Source organism: Eumetopias jubatus, unplaced genomic scaffold (genome assembly GCF_037043125.1).
Source record: "Eumetopias jubatus isolate StellerSeaLion01/CBP00866 unplaced genomic scaffold, mEumJub1_p1.0 scaffold_13, whole genome shotgun sequence".
Taxonomy (NCBI): Eukaryota; Metazoa; Chordata; class Mammalia; order Carnivora; family Otariidae; genus Eumetopias; species Eumetopias jubatus.
This window is the reverse complement of record NW_028274819.1, coordinates 32491018-32513902: the sequence shown is the minus strand read 5'-3', so window position 1 is coordinate 32513902 and position 22885 is coordinate 32491018. Positions and strand designations below refer to the sequence as shown.

Genomic DNA, 22885 nt, shown 5'->3' with positions numbered 1-22885 from the left:
TAAGACATTCTATATTGAAAATGGTCTGATAGCTGGTTCCCAAACAAATCATTTCTGATTCTGTTCACATTTCATGTCAACCCTCCATTCTCCCATCCTATCCTGCCAGGAACTTTCTCTGTATTTAAGTCCTTAAACTCCATTCCTTTTTTGTGAAGCTACCATTCCATCCCTCTCCTGCACCACCTCCAGGGGACATGTTTGTATTAGTAGTAACGACCTTCTAAAGACAGAATATCTCAACTTAGAGGCACTATGAGGTTTGCAAATTATGCTTTCAGACCCCTTCATTCATACTCTAGAACCCTTCACACTTACCTTGTGATGACTAGGAAGAAAGACGGTTCTGGATTACTTTGCCTGGGACTTGGTCTTCAAGGGGCTGCGAGATGGAGAGCATCCACAACTGGAGTTAAACTTGAATTGGGCAAGTATTTGGCAATTGTAGCCAATGGAGAAGACAGGTCTGAAGGTAGGAAAAAGGTATTAATTTTTGAACTGATCTCTGAGAACAAAAACCACAACTGGTTTTTGATTTTTGGAAATACCCTAACCTCAGTTGTCAATGCTATCACCAGTGGAAAATAAATATGCAAAAACTAAATAGCCATGTGGAATTTGCTATAGAAGTTGGATTGCCTTTATGGCTACATTGGGGGCATTTCCAGAGAATTTCCCATGAACATTAATGAGCTAAATACTGACAACTGGGAAATACTAATTGCTGGAAATCCTAAAAGCTGGCTAATGCAGGTAGAAAACAGGATGAGATCTTTTTGATTTTACATGATGTTGAAAAAAATTCTACTTAGCATTATTATGAAGGGATATTTCTCTGCATTGCCTTAGTCCTCACGATGAGTGTTGGACATCAGTACCTGAAGGCAACTGACTTTCCAAAGGGGCTTTCATTCAACCATTAATTCATTCACCAAACATTTACTGAGGCACTGAAACTAAGGAGATGGGGATTGATGAGACACTCTCTTTTCCCTTGAGGAGCTCACAGTCTAATGTGGGAGACAGGTAAGTAAATGGATCATTACCATTAAAATTATATACCAAAGGTCTGGGAGCATACAGGAAGGGTGACTGCCATAGACCTGAGGGGGATGGGTGAAGGTTTGAAGGAAAGTTTTTTTCAGAGGTGAGAATGTTAACAGCACGTGACTGCAGACTGAGTAACTGAATAAAAACTGGAGAGTTTGGTTGCTAAGAGCAACATGGACAAGGAAAAGCACAGTTTGCACTGATCTGGAAAAAGAGCTTTTGCAGTGCAAGGTATGATTCAGTGCATGGAAGGAGCTGCATTTTGTCACTTCTGTGTCCGGCTCAGTGTTCTATTTGTATTTGATGCATTAAAGTGAAAAAAGGTAGTGATAATGAACATGAAGAAGGGGATTAGCATGGAGATCCTCTGATTGACAGCTCACTTAAGTGTATAACTACAATTAGACCAATGTTTAGAGCCTCTGCACAATTGACATTTTAGACTGGATAATTCTTAGTTGTGGTGAGCTGTCTCTACATTGCAGGATGTTTAGCAAAGGAGTAGTCCCCTAGTTTTAATAACCAAGAATGTCTCCAGATATTGCCAACTGTCCCCTGGGAGGCAAAATCACTCCTAGATAATAATTACTAATTTAGAAGAAAGTAGCCAAAATTTTTCTATTTTGCTAAGCTAAACTTCCATTGCACTAGGAGGGATTTGAAGTGAAGATCAATGGGGCTTTTGTGATAATAGGAAACAATCTACATATCCAATAGAAAATTGGTTAAATGAATCATGATATACCTATATAATGAAATATTATACAGCCATTAAAAATAACAGTATAAAAGTGTATTAACATGGAAATATGCTCTGGATTAATTTTGCTCCAGCATGTGTATGTGTATGTGTGTGTGTATATATTTGGCCTAGGCAAAAAAGCATGGGAGGACACATTCACCAAAATATTAGCAATGAAAATCTTAGGAGGGAAGAATTATAGGCTTTTCTTTTCTTCTTTTGTTTCTGTATTTTCTACAAGAATCTACTTTTTTCCTTTTTTAAGGTAGATTGTGAGGAAAGGGATATGCCACTTCTAGGCCTAACCAGTGGGGATTTGCTTGACATGTTTGTTTGTTTTTCCTCTTGAAGTTATATGCCAAAGAGGTGCAGTTCCTTTAGGGACCTAGTATATGGATTTTTCTGGAAAAATGGAATAAAGCTTTCTCAAAGGCTGAAGGATGCGTAAACTGTGTTGTTCCTGCAAACCGCTCCTTCTAACATGGAAAAGTTCAGATAAGAGATCCACTCAGAAGAAGAGTCTTGAAGAAAGTGTACCCAATATATAGTGGGTATTGGGTACCTCTTCCTGCTGATGACCCAATAAAGAGAAAGGCAGCCCAGGCTTCTCTTTAAGAACATCCACTCTTTGGCCTCAGTTGACTGCAGGCCTTCTCTGTGCAACTGCCACTCATTGGGCTGTGTGCATATCTTTAATTACCCACTGGCTGCAGCAAGCATCTCTTTCCCTTCCCCACAGGCCATAACCCTGAGGAAGCAAAGCCTTCAGGCTTTAGTGAGTCAGCCCCAGTAAGGCCAGGGAAGAACAAAATGAAGGGAGGGCAGCTGCTCTGGGGTTATCTTGGGTGTCTGAAGTCAGTCAAGCTGGGGGCAGCCAGGAGGTGTGTATGTCTTCCGCAGGTCTTTTGTTTGGGGGGTTCAGAGTGAGAACCAGGAGGGGAGGTAGAGGAAATGAAGAACCCTCTCAAAAACAACAGAAGATATTTCTTCTTGTGTATTTATAAAGGCAAGTTTTTAAAAGTGAGATTTGTTTGACGGTGAGTCATCCCCAACATTTGATGGATATGATTCAGATGACCTTCCCTGACAGCATATTCTGAAAATACAGGCGAAAGTTTCCTGATTGTTCAGAAGCCCTCAAAGAGTTCTAAAAGGTAGCATCTTCAGCTTGGTTTTTAATCATCTATATTTCTGGTGGTGGTGTTGATAGTTTGAAAGCAAATAATAACAACCCTTGGCTCTGCTGGGAGGAACGGATGCTTATCTAGCTCTGGCAATAATTAGTTTGCCATCAGATGTAGAGCATAGAAATAAGGCAGAATTCAAGGGTTCTGAGTTCTAAAACTACCTCAATGACCAGCAAAGTGCCTTGACCTTGATCAAGGCACTTTGCCAACCTCAGATGTAACATGAGGGCAGAGTTAGCCTGGAGACTGTTAAGGTTCCTCTCAGCCTTCCTTGGTAGCCCAAAACTCATCAAAGTTAAGTGTCCACCTTCTGTGCAACCTCAGCATCTTATGTTTATCCCTGTAATAACACATCACAGAATATTGTCATTGCTTGACTTGTCTGTAAGTGCTCCTTAGACTACAGAGAGACTCCCTACCTTATTCACCATTGTATTCCCAGAACCTGGAACACTGTATACGGCACATAGTCAACTGATCTTTGTTGAATGAAAATATGATTGATCTTAGAGTTTTTCAATTCCAGCCTCCAGTCTCATTCTTCTTCCTTCTATTATTTCCCCTGCCTTGCCTTCTCATTGGGTCTAGAATGGAAACTTTTACTCAAACTTTGAGTGACCTTCAAGTCACTTTGGGGAACCAGCTACACTGGACACCTTTTGGGTATTTACTCTGTTCTTAATGACCATTGTGGCCATGGGAATGCACCTCTCAGATATTCAACTATGACAGTATGATCCACCAAGGGCCTAAGCCGCTGAGCTCTGAAATCCACTGCCATGTTTGCTCTAAGTCCACCACTTCCAAAGGCTACTTCTAGTCAATGGCTGAGTCCGGCAGTGATATTAAGGCATACTTCTTCCTAATTGGCTGGGATCTCCCCTGATGAGCAACTTTGGCTTAAGGACTCCCAATTGGCCTTGCTAAACTCTCCTTGAAGCTTAAAACATGGATCTAATCCAGTCTAAAACATGTCCTCCCTCCCTCCCTCATTCCTTCCTTCCTTCCTTCACTTGGGGTCATATTTACTTCCAATGGCTCTTGTTTGGCTCCTTTACCATTCTATATCACAAACATTTCCCTTAATACATGTTATCCAATTTAATCTTGTCTTGGCTTTTGCTTCTTGGGGGACCTGGACTAACACAACCACTTTCTCTGAGATTTCCTCTATATCACTGGGTGGGCCCCTAATTATCTTCTTGGTCCTTCATCCCACTTCTAGCAATTTGGACCTGGGGCAGACTAATCACATTTTCTTTCCAAGGGAAACAAATGTTAACCATGGGACAGCCATCTTCTGACTATCATGTACTTGAAGAAGCAGAGAAAGCCAGTCTGGAAAGAAAGAAAATGACACAAATTTCAGAGACCTAAAGATAATACTGCCTGATACTGTCTCTTGTTTCAGACCTAGCTGTAGCTAACTTCTGCAAGATACTTTAGTATCTTTAGAATCAGTACATTCCATTTTCAGCTTAAGCTATTTAAATTGAATTCTGTTGCTTGCAATCAGAAGAACCTAGATTTAGTCACTACTTGTACCCTAATAAAGTTTCCATAATGAAATAGGCCCATTGTAAACATATAATCACATAAGGTCACTGTCATTACCCTGTGCCCTATCGTGAGGGTGAGCATACAAATTATTACCCAACCTGTAACGCTTTTGAGAGTGAAAGGGGGAGCTATTCATAATTGTATTAGAACAACAGGCTTAATCTAGGAGTTTTCTGGACAAACTGGGGCTATTATGGTCACTATACTCCCATAAAGAGAGTCAGTTGATAAAAGAATTAATGAGGTTGGACACAGTTGCAGTGAAACAAATCCCTTATAGGATCATTGAAATCCCAGATGTCTCTGAAAAAGGAATTTTTCAGATTTGTTTTTCATGTTATTACTTTTCAGACAAAGAAACTGAGGTTCAGAAAGAAGTAATTCACTCAAGGCCACTCAGCCAATAAGTAGAAGAGCTAGACTCAAACCCAGGTGTCTCTGTTCCTCTAGTCCAGGGTCTTTCCTCAATGCAAAAGCCCTCAGAAGTATCAGTTCCCTTTCAGTGTGAGCTCTGGCCTCCTCCCCACTGTCTGAAACGCCAAGGTCAATCAGAGCACATATTCTAAATGAGAATATATTCTTAAAACAATCCTGGGGCATATCCTCCTTATGCCAATGTGACATTGTATTTTCCAAAGGTGGTCTTAATAATATCATTCAGTCCCACTGTTCTACAGTGGATTCTTGCCACTTTTTCATCAAAATGTAGTCTATTTTCCCACTATTTTGGATATGGGTGAGCCCTATGACTGCTTTGAGCAAGAGGATGCGGTGGAAGTAATGCTGATGGAGTGTGGCTTCTTTGCAGTTTTTGCTTGGGCTACTTGGAATGCCTACTCTTAGGAAATTCCCTTTTGGAACCCAGCCACCATTCTGTGAGAAGTCCAAGCCATCTGGAGAGGCTGTGGTCAACAGCACAACTGAGATTCCAGCCAACAGCCAGCATCATGTGAGTAAGCCATCTTAGACAACCGGCATTGCTGAGACTTGAGATGTTGCAGCCCAGTCAACATACAATCTCATGAGCAACACAGAGTGAAGATCACTCAGCTGAGCCAAGTCAACCCTTGGAAACATGAAAAGAGCAATAAATTTTTTTTTAAGTCCCTGAGTTTTGGAGTGGCTTTTTTGGGTGGCAATTGCCAGAACACCCAGAATCCTCTTTTCAAGTCCAAAGCAGTCCAAGCTGGGAATGGACCACCTTCTTGGAGTAAAGTGCTCACCTCATAATTATAGCCACTGTGAATAATCTACTATTTGTCAAGAGAACTCTTTATGGGGGAGCTTGAGGTACCATTCATCTGGGTTTTCATTACCTGAGATAGAAACTGTGAGTTCCATTGGGATCTTTTCATGTAAAATCCAAGAATACTTGGCACTCCATCCATGACTTGACCCCAACTTACCTGCCTCATCCCCCAAACTCTCTGCTGTGATCTGGCAATGCCTCATGGCTTTAGTGCTTTACTGACAGCACCATGTTTTATTGTACCATGCTATGCTCATGCCATGGTCTCACCCTGGAATTCCATTCCTATCTCAATTCACCTATTCCCAAGTTACTCATGCTTGATGTAGTTTGAGACTGGACATTCTTCTCCCAATGAGGGTTCCTTAAATTCTCTGCATTTGTTTATCTAAGCAGGTAACACATTTTATTAGAATTATCTGTTAATATGTCCAACTTACCAAGGAGGATGTAAGCCTCTGGGTGATGGGACAGTCTTTATCTGTCTTTCTATCTATCATCTATCTATCTATCTATCTATCTATCTATCTATCTATCCATCTATTCATCTTTTAGTTAGTTAGTTAGTTAGTTAGCTAGTTAATTTGGGTTCTTATTTTTTTTAATCCTCAGTATAATGACACTGATCAAGAAATGTTTGATGAGGTAAAACCAAAGAGTCTGAAAATAAATGGAAGATTTTCAAAGAATCATTTCCCTTTTAACCAGCCCTTTTCACCAACAATTACTCCTTCTACCAGTAACAATTGCAACAGCAAAAGCAAACACTTACAAAGCATTGACATGTGTCGGGAACTCTTCTAAAGTGTCACACATGCATAATGCATATAATCCCCATAGCTTTATGAGGTAGACATTATTATCACCCTCATTTTACAGATGAGAAAAATCAATAATTCATCCAAGAGCCCACAGTTTTTAAGGGACAGAACTGGGATTTCAATCTCCACACTCTGGCTCTAAAGTATGGATTCTTACCCTTTCAAGTCATGGTAACTTGGGACAAGTCACCATGACTTGAAATCCTTGGGAATGCTCAGGGTTAACCAACCCAGCTCTGCTACTGTACTCTGTCTGGGGCAAGTTGCTAGTAAATGCTGCATTCCCATAGGAAGACAAGGTTAATGAAAGAGAAAGAAAGGTGGATAAATAATTTACCACCTGAGCACTGGGAAGAGATTTCTTGGATTAAGAGTCAGGAAACTCAAAAGACACAATTTAGACAATAAAGTAATAAATGACACGATTACTATCCAATTGGCTACAGGCTCATTCCTGCTCTGGAGTCTGCATTTCCCCTGACATGGCACCTGCTTCTGCTCCTCTACCACAATCCCTCTACAAACAGAGGCAGATATCCTCCCACCCACCTTAAATAAATAAAGCCTGAATTCTATATTTTTAAAAGAGTGCATCTCCCAAATTATTAGCATGTGTGTTGAGCTATGGGACTGGAGAAGGACCAAGGGAGAGAGAGATGAAAAGCGGGAGAAGGAACAGAAAGCTTAAGGGGGTCAGCAGAGAGAGAGAGAGAGAGAGAGAGAAAGAGAATTAGAGGTAGAAAGAGACAGAGACATGAGGAGACATCATGCTACTGTTTAATATAAGCTCATGCTGAGCTGGACCCCCCCCGCCCAGCCCCATAGGATTCCTGGGAAATGTGGCTAAGTCAACAATAGATCCATTGGAGAAATGGGTTAACTGACCCACCCAAATTCCAAAACAAAACAAATTCCATTTTCTTCAGTAATGAGTGAGATTATGGGCTCTGGGGCCAGATTGCCCAACTTGGACTTCTGGCTGTACCACTCACTGACTGTCAGAGCTAGGGCAGTTTTCTTTATTTCTTTCTGCTTCAGTTCCCTCATCTATAAGAGCAACACCTACTTCAGGGGTGTTGTGATGAATTTTCATGTAAAACACTTGAAGAGTGACTAGCACATTGGAAGTACTTGATAAATAGTAACTTAAAATAATTAGTCATGGCAAAATATGTGAGAGCTAAAGCTTGTCCCTTCTTTATAGGGGTTGTGGAGCTAAGACTCTGCAGGTTACTTCTCTCTGCAGTCAGAGTTATAGGCCAGAGAGAAGGGTCTTGCCTAATGGGGTGGAAGTTAGGGAGAAAGACTGGGATCACCAGTTGGATTCCCAGTTAAGGCTGTGGAGTTACCACCTGGATCATCTTCCACCCATGTATCTAGTTGTTCATTTATGAAACACAAGTAGTTATTACATTCTTCTTAGTAGGTCCTGTGCTAGGAGCAAAGGGTAGAGAAATGTGTAAGAAGAATCTGCCCTCTTGAAATCATCACATTACAGGGAATGATATGGACATGTAGAATTAACATGAATATAATGGGTCTCCAGGAAGATCTGGGTTCAAATCCAATGACTGATGAGCTAAGTGACTTTAGGTTCATGACTTCTCTGAACCTCAAATTCCTTTTCTCTAAAATGCAAATTATAGTAACAGTAATAATAATAAATATGTAATTCAACAGTTTTGTAAAGCATACATGAAAAATTCACATAAGATGGATGCTTAACACAAAGCTTAGTACGTAATGCACACTCAATAATTACAGCTTTTAAAGAGTGTGATGTAATAGACAAAAGAAGAGTAATAGAAAACACAATAAGCTTTAAAAGAAACAGTGATATGAATAAAGACCTCTGAGGTGCCAAAAAAGGAGTTAGGCATTAATCCATTGTGAATTTGGGGAAAGTGATTTGGGTTAGGGGGGTGGAGCTAGTGGTTAGCAGGGAGTTTACCAGGGGAGAAAGGAGAGGGCATTCCAGGCAGAGGAAACAGAAGAAGCAAAGGCACAGAGGAAAGAAAGGGGGTATAGCAGGTTCAAAGAAGAGAAATTCAGTGAGTCAGGGAAGGGAAATTATGGTCAGAGATGTTGTGAGGAGGTAAATCAGGTCAGCTCACGAAGGAGAAATTTCTTGACCGAACACGGAGTTTAGACTTTATCCTGCAGGCCAACATCTCCCGGGATCTGTTCTGTACAACACTCACATTGGAAGTTGTGAGCAACCACTGCATGAACATGGTCTGCCCTCAATAAAATCAGGAAGTGCTGGGTAGAACTACAGGGAGCTCTTCACTCCCAGAATCTGCAGTGCCTTTAATGTACTAAGAGTCCTCCTACCCCCAAGATGAAGAAGCATCTACAGCATTTCCCAAAAAGTTTGTCCCATACCCTCTGATATTAGTTCTGAGAAATTCCATTAGGCAAATGCTGCCATAGGTATGACAGTAGTAGAGGCTGCATCTGCAGAACTGCCTTTAAGTGGATTAATAAAGAGAGTAGCAGTACAGAGCATAGACTCTACAGCCAAACCACCTGGGTTGGAGTCCCAGCTTTGGCCCTTACTAGCCTTGGACACAGGATTCCATCTCTCTGTGCCTCAGTCTCCTCCTCTATAAAATCAGAGTGAGAATATGCTCATGGGGGGTATTATGAGGATTGAATGAAATAATATTTATAAAGCACTTAGAACAGTGTCTGGCACTTATTAACACTGCCAGAGCATTTTGTTAATTAAATGGAGAGGACAGGATAGAATCCTCAAAGGAGCTTTGTTGAAGCAAGTCAGAAAAGAGAGTGTGTGCAGTACAGAGCTCTCCTGTCCTATGCTGGTTTCTTTTTTTCTTTCAGTTCCCTTGGTTTCCTTTCTCCCTTCTTTGTTTCGTTTGTAGACCAGAGCAGTCAGATCACCTGACAAAGAAGCCAACCAGGACTTTATATAAGCATTCAACTTACATGAATGCAAATAAAACAAAATAAAATATTTTTTAAATCATAGGGCAGTTGAATTAAATCATAGGGCAATTAAAATTGCATACTAATATAAAATATATAAAAATGACATTCAAATAAACATTTGAGTGGTAGGGGCCATTCATCTGCCCACCAACATATTCAAAGAGCTAGGACTGCTATGAGCTTAGAGGGTCTCTGTTCCCATGTGCTGCTTAGACAAGGCAGAAACTTGCCAAGCTGAGGATGATTCCAGGGTTTAAGGGTTGCTATTTTTCTTATGACTTGCCTCCTAAATGCAAGCCAACTCATTCTGGTGCACAACTCAAGAAAGAGACATCTGTTTCTGGAAGAAACACTGTGTTAGTCTAACTGGAGGCACCTTTATAAAGTCTTTGAAAGGTAATTTTGATGATATGTTATTTTTGCCTAATATACTTTAGAACACCCCTGCCATGTAAATTGACACTCTCTTGAAGTGTAAAGCTGAGATTATGACCTGGGTCTTCCTGACTCCAAAGTCCTACCACATAGACCCTTGTAGTCAAGTGCTTGTGTGTCATCCACTTGTTCATTCAACACCTCTTTACTAGATGTCTGCAACATGCCAGGAACTATGCTAGGTGCTTGGGAATAGAGTGTGGAACAACTGAGACAGTTCCTGTTCTCATGGGGCTCCCAGGCTCTAGGGAAGGTACAGAGCAAGAAATGAACTGATGCAGGGCAGTATAGGGAGAGATACCCATTTATTTGCACTTACAGTACTGCCCTAACCCCCTTGGTAAACCAGAACCTAAGTTAGGGTCCTGGGTGTTATGATTAAATCAAATCAAAACCAAGACTAGCTTTTAAAATGGGAGGGGGAGTCTCAGATAGTGTGACTTCATTCAGGTATCCTCTACCCTCGCTGCCCATTTGAATCATCTAGGAATCATCAGGCCTTACCCAAGATAAATGTAGGAAAAATCTCTAAAGACTAAGAGGCTTAGAACTGACCCAAAGATTGAGAAGATGCTCTGCCTCCACATATCTTCCCATACACGGCAGAAAAAAAATACGTCCTAGATCTTAGAGATAGATGTATGTGGAATGGAGCTTAAGCATACCACCTCTGGAGATGGATCATCAGAACTGGAATTCTAGCTCTGTTACTTGCTAACTGTGTGGCCTTGGACATGTCATTTAACCTCAGGGCCTCAGCTTCAAATTAGAAGGATTAAATAAGTTAGTAGATATAAACCTCTTTAAAGAGAAAATAAAATATAGCAAATACTTAATAAATGTTAGCTTTTACTGTTTTTCCCATTATGAGAAAATCCCAGAGACCACTATGAAGCTTGGAGGAGTAACCCTTCTGCTCTTTCCATGAGCTCTTGGTGTGTTCCTTCTCCTGTGGTTCAAGACTTCCCAGGTCATTTGGGCCTCCTATTGTCCCAGTTTCTAAATTATACACTCTGTACTCTAATGCCTCTCTCTCTTTTTAATGGAGATATAATTGACATATAGCATTATGTTAGTTTCAGGTATATGACATAATGATTTGATATTTGTATAGGTTGTAAAATGATCATCACAATATGTCTGGTTAACATCTGCCACCACACATAGCTACAAATTTTTTTTTTCCTCATGATAAGAACTTTTAAGATTTACTCTCTTAGCAACTTTTGAATAATATAGTATTATTAACTATAGTCATTGTGCTGTATTTTACTTCCCCATGACTTATTTACTTTATGGCTGGAAGTTTGTACTTTTTAACCTCCTTAACCCATTTCTCCCCACCCCCCATCCCCCACTTCTGGCAATCACCAGGCTGTTCTCTGTAACTGCAAACTCAGTTTTTTGTTTGTTGTTTTCTTTAGATTTCATATATAAGGAGATCATATGGTATTTGTCTTTCTCTGTGTGACTTATTTCACTTAGCATAATGCCCTCAAGGTCCATCCATGTTGTTGCAAATGTTAAGATTTCTTTCTTTTCCTGATGTTTCTTTTTTCCTTTTATTTTTTTAAAGATTTTATTTATTTATTTGAAAGAGAGAGAGAGCATGACTGGGGGGAAGGGCAGAGGGAGAAGGAGAGAGAGAAAATCTCAAGCAGATTCTGAGCTGAACAGGGAACCTGACTGAGCTCGATCCCAGGACCCTGAGATCATGATCTGAGTCGAAATCAAGAGTCAGATGCTTAACCAACTGAGCCACCCAGGTGCCCCTTTGATGTGTCTTCTAATTGATGCTTTACTTATTGTTTGGCTACGACTATTGTGGCAACTTAAAAATGACTGCAAATTCATCCCTATTCATCCTATTAAGAGGTATAGAGTCTAATTTCTGTTCTCTTGAATCCGTTTTGAGCTTTGTCTTGATTGATCATTAGAATGCAGCAGAAATGATGTTCTAAAATTCTGAAACAAAGTGATAAGAAGCCTTAGAGTTTCTGCTTGGGCATCTTGGAACACTCACTCTGGGAAAGCCAATTGCCATGTAAGAAGTCCAACCATTCTGAGGCTGCCATGCGAGAAAGAGCACATGGAGAGGTCCTGAGACTGTATGAAGATAAAGACATGCTAGGACAGTGCCCATCCACTTCAACCCCCAGTGATTCTCTCAACTGGTGCCCCAGACATCATATGGAGCAAGAGGAGTTCTTCCTGCCAACCCTGGCCTCAACTGCAGATTCATGAGCAAAAAAAATTAATAAGATTTAGGGTGGTTTGATTTGTAGTGATAGATAAGTGGAAAATAAATTTATAAACTTCTGTGCAGGAGCATCTTCTTTGGGAGAGTAGGGCCAGGTATAAAACATGCTATGGATATCATGGTGAAGAAACAATACACATTCTGTAAAGCTGGGGGATAGTGGCTTCAGTAATTCTGCTGTCCACTTACATGTTTGCGGATCTAACTAGAGCTGAACCTCATGATTCCTGCCGTTGCTGTAAAGTTTGCTCTTGTGTTCTCTACAACTGAAAACATAGTCCAGAAGAGGGATGCTGAGGATAACTGGCAGGCAGAACTGATTCACAAAGCTGAGACTAAAAAAGGAAACGATTCATATGTTGAGGATATGAATTTCCATTCAACAAAACTTTGTTGAATATCTAGAATATGTCAGCCTATGTACTAGGTATGCACAGATGAAATCTCCATGGGTGTATGAGTAAGGTGTGGGAGCATTAATTCCCTTCCTTTATGTTAAGAATTATCCTAGAGATTTTGTGCATGGTTCAGTGGGGCACAAGAGAAGATAAATTCAACTCCACCTGAAGAGATCAGGAAAGACTTTATGGAGGAGGTGGTGCTTGAGTGGACTATTGAAGAATAAAGAGGAGTTCACCAGGAAGCCACAGGAGAGGCAGCTGTAACAGAATAGTTAAATGTGTACCATCTAGAAGCAACCTCCATGTATCTCATTCCTGGATCTATCACCATTAGTTTTCTAGACTAGGACAAGTTAACTAACCTCTCTGGGCCTCAGTTTCATTTCCAAAGCCTGGCAAGAATGAGGAATGAGATTTTTTTAAAGCTGGGGCTGTGAGGAGGTAAGAATGCTTTAGTGGGAAATAGGGAGCCATTGAAGGGATGCAATCAGATGAGAATCATGATTAACATTGCATTTTAGAAACATAACTTTTACTGCAGTTTGAAGGAAGTATTGGGATGATAGAAGAAGGTCAATGCTGGAAGCAGATAGACGAATAGGAGAATATTGCAATGGTCCAGGCCAAAGATTATTAGGACTTTAATTAAGGGTATGGTAATGAAGACGGAGAGGAAGGGACACAGCCTTTATAGCAGAATAGATGGATGAGGTATGTCACAAAAGCTTCCAAATAACTGAGTACTCTTGGATTCCTATGCCCATGACAGGGCCCTTTGGCATCTCCCTGTCTTGTCTCTCAGAGCAGCCTAAACAGATTCATTCTATGAACTCAAACTTGTGAGTTCCTACACTGTGGCAGGCCCCATACTAGGCAATAAAAGTAAAGGTTATGGTTGTTCTCTCCCGGGATTATCTCACTGTATATAATCGAAAGACCACAAATAATCTTGACCCACTAACTTGTGGGTTTTTTCAGCGGAGAGCCAGAACCACAGAAAGGTCATTTCTTAAAACCCATAATCAGGTGGATTTCCCCTAGGCTGGTTTTGCCACCAGGTGCAGACCTCATTTCTGAATCCTGCCTGACTCAAGACGGCCTTCGTTGTAGAGACATGAGGGAAGAGGAGGGCAGCCAAAACCATTCTGTCTTCACACCCAAATCCCTGGGGATTAGACTCATCATCATATCATGACTCAGAGGCTTCTGACAGGAAAAGCCAAGACATAAATCCCTTCCATTGTAAAACCGTGCGGGAAGTAAGCCAGCCCGTGTTTGAGAGTCTCATTCGCAAAATCACTCTGATCTCCAGGAGCTTCACTCAGCATCTTGATGCCTGTGGTTCCCCACCTATAAAGTCACGGGGATGGCCTGTTGGCTGCCGCCTTCTTCTTCCCAGGAGAGGAGAAAGATGCCTGTGTGCATGCTTCTACTGTCTCCAGCTCCAAGCTCATTAGCACAGTGTTCTTCTCGGAAATATGATGTCTTCTGATGCAGTAAGCAATCCTTTTTTTCAAAACTTCTATGCTTACAATGATTAAGACAACCACGTAATTAAGCTTTGTATCCTTCATCCACACAGGTCAAAAATAAAAGGGAGAATGAGCAAGGCAGTGCAAGGGGGACAACACAGTAATGATACCGAAATCTCCCTTTGTGAAAAGAAGAGGCTCCTGGAGAGGGAGCCTCTCCTAAGGAAACTGAGGCTCAGGAAGGTGAAATAAACAACTCACGTTTGCATATCTAATGAATAACAGAGCCTGAATTAAGCCCAGGACACATGACTTCAAATATCATATCCTTTCCACTATACCAATGTTTTACAAATGTTTGAAGAGGGATGAGAATCTGGGTTCCCAGAGTAAAAGTCGGATGTGAATCAACTGATGTAATCAGACTGGTATTAGGGGCCAGTAACTGGAAATGGGCTGGAGCCAGGGAGGTATTAAAGGTGCAGGGGGGTTACAGAGAGGCAGGTATCTCCAAAACATGCAGATGAGGTTGGGTGAGCATTCTAGAAAAGAGACTGGATTTAGAAGTGGGTTCGTTCCACCTCAGAGACATCATAGGACAGGGGGATAAAAGTTGTTCTCCAAAAGGCATTTGCCACCTCAGCTGCTTAAGGAGAACCCACAGCGATATCTACATAGAAGTCCTGGTGCAAAATGAAAATGTGGTCAACTTACCCAAGAAGCAGGAAAAAAGTGATGTTAAAGCTACTAGAATATAACACTTTTTCCTGTCTTTGGTTCTCCTGCTTTCTTAATCCGTCATGGTATTTTATTTGCTATTTAATGTTTCATTCACTCAAGCATGGGGATTCTCACCAGCTGAGGGCCAACCTTCACAGGCATTTGAGGTCCCACTCTATAACTTATCAGGTGCTCAAGCAGCACCCAGCTGCAGGGATCCCTCTCCTGCCACCAAAGCACAGGGCCCAGGCTGGGGGTAGGGGAGTCATTCTCCCCTTTCTACAGGCCCACAGTGCACAGTTGATGCCCAGCAGATCACAACCTCTGCATCAGATGTGCTAGGTACTGGGATGGGGACAACCAAGGTAATGCCAACCTTGTCAGGAGTGGCTGTCACTATGCCACCATGTTCACCATAACTGGGATCTTACTATGGTTGTACCTAGGCCCCCTCCAGAGGCAGGGGGCAGAAGATGTCACTGAGCAGGAGTGCAGAAAAGGAGGCCAGGGGAGTAGGCCCACCTGGAGAGGCATGGAGGCAGCCGTGGGCAGGATGAGCTGAGACTCCAACTTCCTGGAGCATGCTCTCTTGCCTTATTGTACTTGACTTAAGAAACACAATGTCAAAAATACAATTGTTAAGAATTTCAAGATGGCAGGTACCTAGGTGGCTCAGTTGGTTGGGTGATTGCCTTCAGCTCAGGTCATGACCCCAGAGTCCTGGGATTGAGTCCTGCATTGGGCTCCCTGCTCAGTGGGGAATCTGTTTCTCCCTCTGCCCCTCTCCCACACTCGTGCATTCTCACTCTCAAAATAGATAAATAAAATCTTAAAAAAAAAAAAAAGAATTTCAAGATGGCAACTGCAAAACATGAAACCCCAAAAACAAGGTTCTTCTGAGGGGATGGTCATTGTTGCATGCCCGTGAAACCAGCCCTGGAAATATGCAAGCTCCAATGGCAATGGTCTCAAACTATAAATAAACCCAGTAATCTGGGGGTGCCTCCTAAGCTCCCCAAACTGTTTGACTTCCTACTGCCAATGTTCAGATGGCTTCCATGGTCTCCTTGGAAGTCATGAAAATGTCCTTCTGTTGTCACTGCTACTGTCTTCACTCTGCAGCCTCCAGTGGTGCTAGCAGAACTATTCTTTGCCCCTGTTGGTGCTGCCTCCCTCACCAAGACAGGTAAAGGCTCTCTCCTTGCAGGTGTTTATATGTCACTGTGTTCTAGAAAGTGTGGCCTAGCTCCTTCCATTTCTCCCATACCCTGTGTTGAAGAATTTGGGGAAAGTCTATTGGAGCTAATGTGACTGTATAACATATCATCCATATTTAACATGAAAGGGGGTTAAATTTAATAACCACACCAGAACACTAGGAGTAAGTGGGACTGTCTCAGGCAAATTAGGACATACAGTCATCCCAGTTGGGACTGAATAGGAAGACATTTGATTGGTCTTATACAGTATCACACACTTAAGAATTCAAATACTGCCACCACCTCAAACCAGTTTCCTAACATGAAATCCAAGCATCTCAATTTTCTCCCTCCTTAGGGCAGCTTTCCAGCACTTCCTAGGGAAAGACCAGCCTTCCCATGCTCTACTACTATTTCCAATCAATGTCGATAATCTTAGTGTCTGTGAACCTAAATGACAGTTACAAAGTTCCCTGTATTCTTTCTCTGCCAGGAAGCCTAGAGGGTCTTTATTCAAGTTGGACTCCTAGTGAGCTGTCTAGGGATTCCCAGATTTGGAGTGGGAGTGGGATATCCTTGCTGTGTCTGTCAATGGACTGATTTTTCTCTACTTTCCAGTTGCTGTTGGGAAGCATCAAACACCCACCCTCACACCTCCATGTTTGCTGATGCTCTTTCAAAGGTGCCAGAGGACTGATGTCACTAGCTGAGAAATCTTAATTGGCCTTAAATAGCATATTTCAGAGTTTAGAAAGGATTTTATTAATGATTTCATTTGAAAGGTAGAGCTCACTATTGCTTAACCTCTGCTGTAAAGGTAACTGCTCAGCCCAAACTATTCTTCTAAGAGGGTGAAATCATTCTTACCCTTTCTGAAGTGACTATCAATAAAGAGAGATTTCCTTTATACTGCTATGCCCCATTTTTTTCTCAGATGCTATCCCTCTTCCCACCATGGGAATGTGGCCGCAGAAAATCAACTCATTGGGTTTCCCATTTGACATCTGAAATGATTTTTATCCTCATGTTATTTCTCTTGAACAAGAACTACGTTTTTGAAGAGTTCTATTTATGCCATGAAATACAATTATAACCTTTTTGGTTCCTTCTGAAACAAAAAACTTCAAGGGAGTATAACTTCAGTAGTGTCAGCCCTGAGTACTTGGGAAATTTATGGTTCACAAAGGTGGGAATCCTCCAGATCTTCCCTTATGATGGGATAATAATGGAAAGTCTAATCTTAAACTCTCAAATTTTCTTTCTTCATTTAGTAATTTTGTTTGAAAGTTTACCATTCAAGCAACTATGTTCTCACCTTTCTCTTCTCCTTTCCCAGCCTCCCTACTTTCTCTTTTTTCTCCTCTTTTTAATTGGAATAGGATCCATAAAGTGAAGGCAAAATTTTTTGATCAATTATTTTTGGAGAGTCCTGTGGCATCCTGATCTAGCTCACCAATAGTATAATAACCATAAATTTATTAAATAAAAATAAATGTTTGGTTGTACAAGTATTATGGGCTGAATTCAAAATTCATATGTTGAAATCTTAACCCCTAGTGCCTTAGAATGTGACTGTATTTGGAGATAGCACCTTTAATTAAGTTAAAATGTGATCCTTTAGGATGTATCCTAATCCAGTACGAATTAGTATCTTTATATAAAGAGGAGATTATGGAAGATAACGTGAAGAGGAGGAGAAGATGACCATCTACAAGCCAAGGAGTGGGGCCTCAAAAGACAGTGACCCTGCCAACACTTCAATCTTAGACTTCTAGCCTCCAGAATCATGGGAAAATAATTATGTTGTTTAAGCCACCATTCTGTGATAGTTTTTCATGTAGCCTTAGCAAATCAATAAAATAAATTTATCTTGTATCAATTTGTCACTTTTTAACTCTTTTTGTTTTTAAAATCAACTTTATTGAAGAATAATCTGTATCTTATTAAATGTGTCTTATTTTAAGTGTGTGGTTCAGTGAATTTTTACAAATGTATACACCCAAGGAAACATACCACAATCAAAATGTAAAATATTTCCTGCAACCCAAAAAGTTCTTTCATGCCCCTCTGCAATCAATCCCTACTCCCCAGATAAAGGCAAAAACTGATCTTTCTGTTATAATAGATTAATTATGCCTGTTCTAGAACTGCATGTGAATAGAATCTGACAATATGAACTCCTTTGCATCTGGTTTCTTTCACTTAACATAATGTTATTTTTTTTTAAATTAATTAATTTATTTATTTGAGAGAGGGAGAGAGAGAGAGAGCAGGTGGGGGTTGGGGGAGGGGCAGAGGGAGAGAGAAACCTGAAGCAGATTCCCGGCTAAGCACAGAGTCCAATGCAGGGCTTGGTCTTAGGACCCTGATATCATGACCTGAGCCAAAATCGAGAGTTGGCTGCTTAACCAACTGAGCCACCCAGGCACCCCACTTAGCATAATGTTTTTGAGATTAATCCATGTTATTGCATATATCAATAGTTTGTTCCTTTTTTTTTTTAGATTTATTTATTTTAGAGAGAGAGGGAGAGAGTGCAAGCATGAGCAGGAGGGGCAGAGAGAGAAGGAGAGAGAATCTCAAGCAGACTCTGTACTGAGTGCAGAGCCCATTGCAGGGCTCTGTCTCACAACCCTGAGATCACGACCTGAGCTGAAACCAAGAGTCAGCTGCTAAATTGACTGCACCACCCAGGTACTCCCCCCACTTTTTTTTTTTAAAGATTTTATTTTTAAATAATCTCTATACCCAATGTGGAGCTCAAATTCACAAACTCACAAAGCTCTACCAACTGAGCCAGCCGGAGGCTCCAAATGGTATGTTCCTTTTTATTGCTGACTTGTATTTCATTGTATGTATAACCACAATTTGCTTATTCATTCACCTATTGATGGAAATTTGGGTTATTTCCAGTTATGAGTTTTTATGAGTAAAGCAGCTATGTACACAACATTTGTGTACAAATCTTTGTGTGGATATCTGTTTTTATTACTCTTGAGTAAATACCTAGGAGTAGAACTGCTGTATTACATGTTAAGTGTATGCTTAATTTGTTGAGAGAAAGAAAGAGAAAGGAAGGAAGGAAGGAAGGAAGGAAAGAAGGAAGGAAGGAAGGAAGGAAGGAAGGAAGGGTCTTTTAAACTTGTTTTTCAAATTGTTTTACTTTTCCACTGATTTCAGTTTCTTAAATCATAGATTTACCATTTTACTTTCCTACCAACAATGAATGAGAGTTCTATTTGTTCTATATCCTTGTCAACCCTTGATACTGTCAGTTTTTAAAAATGTTAGCCATTCTAATGAGAGTGTAGTGGTCTCTTATTGTGGTTTTAAGTTCAATTTTCCCATATTACTAATGATGTTGAGCATCTTTTCATGTGCTTACTGAATACTTGTATATCTTCTTTGGAGAAATGTCTGGTCAAATCGTTTGCCCATTTTAATTGGGTTAACATTGAATTATAAGTATTCTTTTATATATCCTGGATATGTCTCTTGTCTAATATATGTACTGAGATTTTTTTCCCTCCTTCTATGGCTTATCTTTTCATTTTCTTGGTTCTGTCTTTTGGTGAACATATTTAACTTTAATGATGTCCATATTTATCAACTTTTTCCTTTCAATAATTACCAATTTTTGTGCTCAAGGAAATCCCAAAGTTGCAAAAATATTCTCCCATGTTTTCTTCTGAAAGTTTTGTGGTTTAATTTTTATATTTAGGTATGTGATTAACTTTAAGGTGTGTGTGTGTGTGTGTGTGTGTGTGTGTGTGTGTGTGTGTGTGTGTGGTGTGAGGTAAGGGTCAGGGTTCTTGTGGCTGTTCAATTGTTCTAGCACTTTAGTAATAAAGATTATTCTTCCCCCACTGAATTATCTTGGCATCTTTGTCAATAATTTATTGACCATACTTATGGTAGCTTATTTCTGGATACTCCATTGTTCCATTGCTCTCTATGTCTATCCATATATCAATACCACCTCATCTTAATTATGGTAGCTTATAGTAAGATTTCAGGTCCAACTATCTTCTATTTTAAATTTATTTTCGCTATCTTAGGTCCTTTATATTTCCATATAAATTTTAGAATCGGCTTAACAATTTCCCAAAAATCTGCTAGAATTTTGATTGAGATTGTGTTAAATGTATGGGTCAATTTGGGAAGAATGGGCATTTTAATAATAATGAGTTTCTCATGCATGAACATATGTTTTCTCTCCAATTATTGAGGTCTTTGATCTCTCAACAATATATTTGGGTTTTCGCCATAAAGTCTTGTACATATTTTAATTTATCTCTAAGTAGTTAATATGTATTGATGCTCTTATAAATGATATTTTAAAACTTTTATTTCCTAATTATTTGTTGCTAGTACATAGAATTACAATTGAGCTTTATATATTGACATTGTTTCCTGAGGATTTGTTAAAACCCTTGTTAGTTTTAGTAGCTTTATTATGGATTCTTAGAATTTTCTATGCACACAATTACATTGTCTGCAAATATAGTTTTACTACTTCCTTTCCAATATATATGACCTTATTTCTTTTTATTGCCTTACTGCACATGCTAGGTTTCTAGTCCAATGTTGAACAGAAAGAGTGAGAAGAGACATCTTTACTTTGTTTCTATTCTGAGTGTAAAAGCATTCACTGTTTTGACGTTAACTTTGATGTTAGCCTAAGGTTTTCCACAGATGACTTTTATCAAGTTGAAGAAATTCCCATCTATTCCTAGTTTGTTCATGGCTTATCATGAATAAGTGTTGAATTTTGCCAAATACTTAAAAAAAAAACTATTAGGATCATCACATTTTTTCCCTTTTAGTTTGCTGTTGTGGTGAATAAAATTGATTGATTTTCAAATGTTAAACTAAACTTAATTTTTCTAGATAAACCCAGCTCTTATTGGCAGTTTCAGATCAGCCTTAGGCTGCCCCATCAGACAACCAGCAATAGCTGAGTGGAGCCTCTTCCTCAGAAGTCTCAGCACCAGCTCTGTGGGAGTCTTTCCTCTGAGACCCTGAAGTAGACAGGCCCTTCTCTGAGGACCAACTACTCAGGGTCAGTTCTCTGGGCAATTAATTTCTGGTAATCCAGTCTTCTCCTTGTCACCTCCCAGCCCCATGACTCATGGAGCTTTCGTAAAATCATGGTTTCTCAGAGTTGGAAATACCTTAGAGATCACTTAGTATAAACTTCCGGCCAATGTACAAATCCTTGCTACAGTGTCTCTGTTAAATAGTCCTCCATTGTAGGCTTGAAATCACTTAGGACAAGGAACTCAGTATCTCTTACTTCTCAGATACAAAGAAATTAAGAAAATCAAGCAGATTAAGAAGAGATGCTCTTACAGTTGGGGTTTAGCTTTCCTGAGCAGTGCAAGAAGGCCATGATCACAGTTTAATCTGTTTCAACACTGGTGTTTTAGTTTTTTCTTTTAACTGGGTTCTGCAAACTCCCAAGGACATACTCTCAGGATTCCCTGAGTTATTTATGGAAAATTAAAAAAAATCTATTTCTATAGCACTCTAAAAAAAGTTCTATAAGTATATATTCTGACTGATTTCCATGGCCACAGAGTACTCATAACAGGGTATACTACCACACAATTTCAATGTCCATGTTTACTTTGTGTTTATATTTACAGTCTACTTGAGAGACTATTACGGTTAAGAACAAGGACACTGGATCCGGGATGCCTGGGTTGAAATTCCAGATCAGCAACTCATTATATGTATGACTTTGGGCAAATTATGTTATCTTTCTGAGCCTCAGTTTCCTCACATATAAAATGGAGATAAAGTACCTCCCTCACAGAATTGTCGTGAGGATTACATAAATTAATATATTAGAACAATGCCTCGCACACAGCAAGTGTTGTATAAATGTTTGGTAGTATCGTTAGGTAGTACTAGCTTAATTATTGCCAGCTATTAACAGAAGCAGGCAGAATTAACAAGTACCTTAATCGCTATGTTAGATGTGGAGACGAAACATCACAGTACATTGCACAAAGGATTCATAATACTTGTAATAGATAAAGTCGTAAGAGAATTAAGTAATCATGTGACACATAGTACCATAAACATACTCCACAGCACACAGAGAGGCAATTTAGTTTTGGCAAAATACTATCATTTGTCATATTAAAGTTCATTTAAATTTCACTACTTTTATGGTTTGCTTATAGTTAATTGTAAATTAGTTTTCTATTTATATGGGATGAGGACTAGAAGCATATGTAGTTTATATTTAGTTTCATGTCGTATACACTTAAATAACATGCTACTGAAAATAATTTATCAATACCTGAAGTCCATGAGATAATTTTTCCCTTTAAGGTGGGTACATTCATTACTCAAACTTGAGAAGTACTGATATAACCAGGCCAGTTCTTTCCCTAATGAAGCACTGTCCCTAGTGGTAGCTGTAAGCTGGCAAGACTTAAGACAACAAGCTTCTGTTGAAGCTCCTGAATCAGGGGGGGCTCAGTCAACACATTTAGGACCCAAGGTATGAAACTGGGAGAAGGTACATTTAGAAGAGGCTAAGTACCTGTGATGGAAGAAAAATGAAGGCCAGGAATGGATAAGGTGGCCCGGAACTAACAAATGTTTGAGTTCTGTTAAGTGCCAGGTACCACTCTCATAACAATTCTGTGAATTGATGGCCTTATTCTCCACTTTTCAGATGAGGAGAATGAGGTTCAGGGAAGTTAATAACTTGCCTACAGTCACAGAGCTAGAAAGTAGCAGAGCCAGGGCTCCCACCTGGCTGCCTGGCTTCAAAACCGATCATTTTGCACCATAGCTTTGTCCCTGAAATCTACCAGCAAA

At 40.1% G+C, this 22885-nt stretch overlaps 1 pseudogene; it reads left to right on the top strand.

Moving 5' to 3' along the window:
* Positions 1-255: 255 nt before the first annotated feature.
* Positions 256-22885, top strand: part of LOC114220034 (GPI alpha-1,2-mannosyltransferase 3 pseudogene) — a 45690-nt pseudogene continuing 23060 nt past the window's right edge.